The sequence below is a fragment of the Ahaetulla prasina genome, chromosome 6 (assembly GCF_028640845.1).
Source record: "Ahaetulla prasina isolate Xishuangbanna chromosome 6, ASM2864084v1, whole genome shotgun sequence".
Lineage (NCBI taxonomy): Eukaryota > Metazoa > Chordata > Lepidosauria > Squamata > Colubridae > Ahaetulla > Ahaetulla prasina.
This window is the reverse complement of record NC_080544.1, coordinates 42,590,259-42,596,338: the sequence shown is the minus strand read 5'-3', so window position 1 is coordinate 42,596,338 and position 6,080 is coordinate 42,590,259. Positions and strand designations below refer to the sequence as shown.

Genomic DNA, 6,080 nt, shown 5'->3' with positions numbered 1-6,080 from the left:
GCAGGAAATATTGAACTTGTATGGATAGCAGGTATATGGCAGTGGTGGGTTTCAATTTTTTTTACTACCAGTTCTGTGAGTGTGGCTTGTGGGCATGGCATGGCTTGGTGGGCATGGCAGGGGAAGGATATTGTAAAATCTCCATTCCCTCCCCAATCCAGGAGAATGTTACCGCAAAATCCCCATTTCCTCCTGATCAGCTGGGACTCAGGAGGCAGAGAATAGATGGGGCAGGGCCAGTCAGAGGTGGCATTTACTGGTTCTCTGAACTACTCAAAATTTCCGCTACCAGTTCTCCAGAACTGGTCAGAACCTGCTGAAATCTACCTCTGGTACAGCGTATTTTGAATAATTTGCAAGGATTACAATGCACTGTAGTGGTTAACTTCACCAGCGAGATCCAACCTTTATAAGATCTTAGGTGGCTTCCCTATTGCGCCTGTTTTTATCTGTTTTTTTATACATGACTTATTCTGCTGACAATTTTTATACACAAGTGGTTAAATCTCCTGTCCCAAGCCCCCATCCAACTGTTAAGTCTTCCTTAACCACATACCAGTAGCAACTGATGCCTGTCTTACTGCTAGCAAATGATTCTCCTTGGTAGGAGAAGTACGGTCAGGAAAATAAAGCAATCGTTTTCTTTGATCCATGTTAGAATTATAATTCTCAGAAACTGCCTGGACCAGTCCCTACAGTTTTTTTTGGCAAGGTTTTTCATAAATAGTTTTCCATTGCCTCCTTCCTAGGACTGAGATAAAGTGACTAGTGCAAGGTCACCCAGCTGGCTTTGTGCCTAAGGCAGGGCTTGAATTCATGGTAGCTTGATGTCTTAACCCAAGTGTCGGCATCCCTTGGCTCTAGAGCTCTTTCGTCCCCCAGCTGTGGCTCCCTGTTGACTAAACCCATTACTGGCTGGCCCTGCCCCTTGCCCTCCCCTCCCAGTCACACTCACCTGGCCTGAGAAGGTAAGGGTGATGGCGGGGGATGGATATTCCAGAACGGGAGCGAAGAGAACGCCATCTCCCCCATGGTGAAGGGCATTACGATGCAGAGCATCAGCCACAGCCGGGCACGGCCAGTGTCTTGGGACGGAGAGCAAGTCATGCGTCTCCCCGAGTAACTGAGGTGCACGCAGCACCAACAAGGGCCAGAGAAGAAGGAGTGACTGGGAGGGGAGGGCGAGGGGTGGAGCCAGCCAATGGAGCTACAGCAGGGGGACGAAAGAGCTTCATTTATCTGGGAACCTAAAATGACTCTTGATTTAAATCATGGTAAAAAGCTCCCAAAGAAGAAAAAACAACATCAGCAAAAAAAAAAATTGAACTGCAACCGTCACCTGTTTGTGGAAATGGTTAAAGAGGGAACACACACACACACACACACACACACAAACACACACACACATGAGAGAGACAGACAGACGGACAGACAGACAGAGACAGAAAGATGAGAGAGACGGAGGGGTCGAGAGAGAGAGTGTTAGAGAGAAAAAGACGGAGAGAAAGAGAGAGAGACCTGTTTACCACAGAAAACACTGGGAGCCACAAAATCTGGGTAGGCATGGCTGGGGGCGGGGTTTCATGTGACTGGGTGGAAGTGAGTGATGTCGAGTTGGCCACGCCCACCCAGGTTTTGTGGCTCCCACTGTTTTCTGTGGGAAACAGGTCCGACCCCTGTCTTAACCAATACTCCAAACTGGCTATCATGTTTTCTTTACTCTTGTGTTAAAATTGCTCAGACTTTTCAATGCATCAATCTTAACCAGTAAACAGTTTTCCTGCACCATTAAATAGGAAGCAGGAAAAATCTGCCTTTTTTTAAGAATGGGAGATCTATGGAATAATTTTTTAGTCTGAACTATTGGTTGACTAATGTTTTCTAAGTGGTTAGTTTTCATGACTTTTATATGAGCACGACTCATAGTTTATGCCAGCTTTGATGCAACCTCCTCATAATTTCTCTGATGATTGCTGTAATATCATGCACTGATCAATTAAATTATGGATGAGTAGGATAACTGCTATCCTATTATAATCTGTTTATTAAATCTCTGCAAAGCATACATTGTCATTACTGCCTCATTCTAGCAATAAGATAAGATAGAGCTATATTTATTTTTCAAGGAATTAAATGATGCAGTCATACGAGTAGATGATACCATGGTTCAAAGATACTATGTTAACCTTCAGTGTTTACCATGGGTGAACAATAAAAGGAAGCTTTTTACATTGTCAGTGCTTGAAAATGTTTTCCATAATTATATCATGAATAATTAGTTATCAGTTGTCTTCATCAGCAATCAGGCTGCTAGATCTGAAAAGTGATGTTTAATTTAATTAAAACCTACATTCATCTGAAAAAGTAGAGTTAGCAATGTGGTATGTTTGTACAGAAGGGATTGTGCAATTAATGATAGTTTTAATAGTTAAATTTTAGGATCATAACTGTGCAGTGTCAGAATTCATTTTGTTTATAACCCATCTATACTGATCTATTCTTCATGCATTGCTATATTAGCAGCCATCTTGCTTAATGTACAGGCTAATTTTGTTGGAGTGTTCATTTCCGTAGTGACAAACCTATAAAGTTACTTAGTTTTGTTTTACTGTGTCATAACTGGAGGCTCACTATACATCATGGACTAACAAGCAAAGATAGAAAATCTCTATTAATTTGGGTGCTAATCCCTATGTGCTTTACATTGTTCTATTAACCAGTGTAATTCTAATCTTTTTGTGCATGTGAATATATCTTAAATTTGGAAACATATACTGTATTTTTCGGAGTATAAGGCACACTTTTCCCCCCTAAAAGAGGGTAGAAATGTTGATGCATCTTATACACAATACAGCCATTTTTGGCCTCCTGAAGCCCCGCCCTGCTCATCCCATATTTGTGAAAAATGGGCCCGTTTTTGAAATCTTGGTGCATCTTATACACCAGTGCATCTTATAGTCCAAAAAATATAGTAGTTTCAACTGGGATACCATATAGCAGGGATGTCAAACTGGGCCGGATGCGTCACATGCTGGCCATGCCCAAGCCCGGTTTAGCGAAGGGGGAAGAGTCGCGATAACTCATGTGATGACACTGTGATGATATAAGTTTGACGCCCCTGCCATATAGTTTCAACTGGGAATCTTAAGCATCCAAGGTGAGTCCAAAAACGTTGGAGAATTCCTGGAAGCGTAGCCCTCAGTATACTTACATCTACACACCATTTAAAAGAGACAGTCAAAAAGCCAAAAAGAAAACAAAAATACCAAAATGCCTCTCACCAGCAATCAACAAGGGGCCGGGATAGCTCAGGCAGTAGAGAAGCCTGTTATTAGAACACAGAGCCTGCAATTACTGCAGGTTCGAGCCCGGCCCAAGGTTGACCCAGCCTTCCACCCTTTATAAGGTAGGTAAAATGAGGACCCAGATTGTTGGGGGGGCAATAAGTTGACTTTGTAAAAAATATACAAATAGAATGAGACTATTGCCTTATACATTGTAAGCCGCCCTGAGTCTTCGGAGAAGGGCGGGGTATAAATGTAAAAAACAAAACAAAACACCAGATGAGCAGAGATTAATACCAAAGAGAAACATTAGACCAACAGTCAAGAAGCAAACAATAATATTCCAATCAAGAAACTGCCCAAAAACAGTAAACAACAACCCAATCAAAGGGATTACCAAGACCATTTCAATTAAAACTGACAGGGCACGCACCTAGTATATAAAATCAGAGAAACTCCACTCCCTACTAGCATTGATGATGTTATGTAGTTTGATAATGAAATATCTGCAAGAAAACAACCAAGTTCAGGGAGTGCCAAAGACTGCACATTAAATAAATAAAACAAATATTAAAATATAAACGTAAAATGATAAAATGTAAAGACAAAAGTAGATGTGGGGAAGGCCTATGTTTTCTGACAGAGAAATTAACTGTTCACATTTCAAAGGTAAGAAAAATGCAAAAGCTATACCAATAAAATATTTTGTACTGTGAAATAACATCTGGAGAGTTGGTTTACAAATTTTCTTCTTTATAATTTGTCAGATGGTTTATAATCAAACAGTTACTCTATAATCACATCAGTAATATAATTACATCAAATAGGGATAGGAAAAATGACTATTCTTTGTCATGCTTTTAATTAATAATAAATCTGGTCTTAATTAAAACAGTAAAAATCCAAAATATTCACAGAAAAATATTTTTGAAGTTTCCAAAGTGATGGTGGACCATTAGTGGAAACCCAAAATTTATTCATTCATGCTTACCAAGTGATCTTAGTTTAACTGTTTGTACTCAGATTAACTTTATTCACAAAGGTTTCTGAGAGATAAATTGGAGAAATGGCTAAAGTGTTAACTGTTTAATTTGGCGGGGGTGGGGGGGGAGAGACCTATTATTAAAAAATGTCATCTCCTCCTCTGCTAACTGGAAATTACTTAATAATTTTCACTAATTTTCCACATAGTACATCTTTTCCCATGGTACTTGGGCAAATGTAATACGCTACTTGAGGGATGGACGACAAAACCACTCCTGCCCTTGGATTATTACAATGCAAGGTTAGGGTAGGCTAGTCAACACTAATAACTAATCAGAACTGCAATAAATCTCTGTCATGAAAAATGTCTTTGTCTCTTCCTCCTCCCACTTATAATGTTCATTCTGTGCTGGAATTGGCCTGTAATTCCCATTCCTTTTTCCTACTGTCATTTATGCACGCATACATCACTTATACCAAGAAACGGTCATGTTTCTTTCCTTGCAATTTTTTAATAAGGTATGTACATAAAGAAGAACTACATTTATAATCATGATTTTCCTACATATTCGTTCATATTCAACAGTGTTGAAAATAGAGCAGTTTGTGAGGGAATTTGCCCGCTGGTGCAGGTGTAAGAATATTGGAAGGCCAGTCATATTCCTGTGTACCCATAGAAACGAAAGCCAATGGGAATACAATATGTTGTTGGACAGTTTATTATGTCTTCTTGGATGCTTTGTGCCCATAACTGATGCTGTAGTACTTGTCTGGAACGGAATGTCAACACCAGTTCATTCTGGTATTAACATCTTTTTGGCAAAATATCTTATTAAACTTATCATTAGACTTATCGCTAAGGTTACTTTTTCTTGCAGCACAGCTACTTTTGGTATGGTCAGCTTCCGTGTGTCCTTTCATATTTTATCTCATAGTCGTCAAGATATCATTCCAATAATGAATGAATCACTCTTGTACTTGAGGTCTAACCTAAAAGCATTAATATCCATGTTTCTGCTACAGTTTGATAAGTGTTTTTGTTTGTTTTCTATTTACTTTAAATTAGCAAGCTGTCAAAATCAAATGCTAACAATATATTTTTATTTCTTACCAAATGATGTGCATTTAAATCAGGGGTGAAATCCAGCAGGTTCTGACAGGTTCTGGAGAACCGGTAGCGGAAATTTTGAGCAGTTTGGAGAACCGGCAAATACCACCTCTGGCTGGCCCCAGAGTGGGTGGGAATGCAGATTTTGCCATATTCTTCCCCTGGAATGGGATGGGAATGGAGATTTTGCAGTATCCTTCCCTTGCCACGCCCACCAAGCCACACCATGCCCATAGAACCGGTAGTTAAAAAAAATTGAATTTCACCACTGATTTAATTCATCCACAGTTAATTATATTGCCTTTCAATAAATTATCAGTAATCTGATTGGTTGATTTCTAACGAGTGTATTAAATACGCAGTCAGCATTTGGAATTTTCACTAATTATCAGATATTGTCTGCTTCGGAACAGACTGAATATCTAAAACTCTAATTTAAAATCCTAGGAATAAGACACAATAGCAATTACTGGTAGTCCTCACTTAGCAATTGCCTTGGACAGCAATACCTCACAGTTACAATGGTATTGAAAAAATAATTATGACCAATGCCTGCATTTATAATTTTCCATGGTGTCTCTGTCAGTCATCTGTTTACCATTATATTTAATCAGTATGCATTGTCCTGTGTAAAATCATTAGCACAGTTGCTCTTAAGCAACCTCTTTGTTTAATGACCAGGTTGCCAGTCCAAAGCCAGTTGC

General features: G+C 39.5%; 1 protein-coding gene across 6 annotated transcripts in view; it reads left to right on the top strand.

The window, feature by feature from the left end:
* The window catches only part of DOCK1 (dedicator of cytokinesis 1), a 513,270-nt gene that overhangs the window by 251,386 nt on the left and 255,804 nt on the right, over window positions 1-6,080 (top strand). The gene's annotated exons all lie outside the window — the stretch shown is intronic.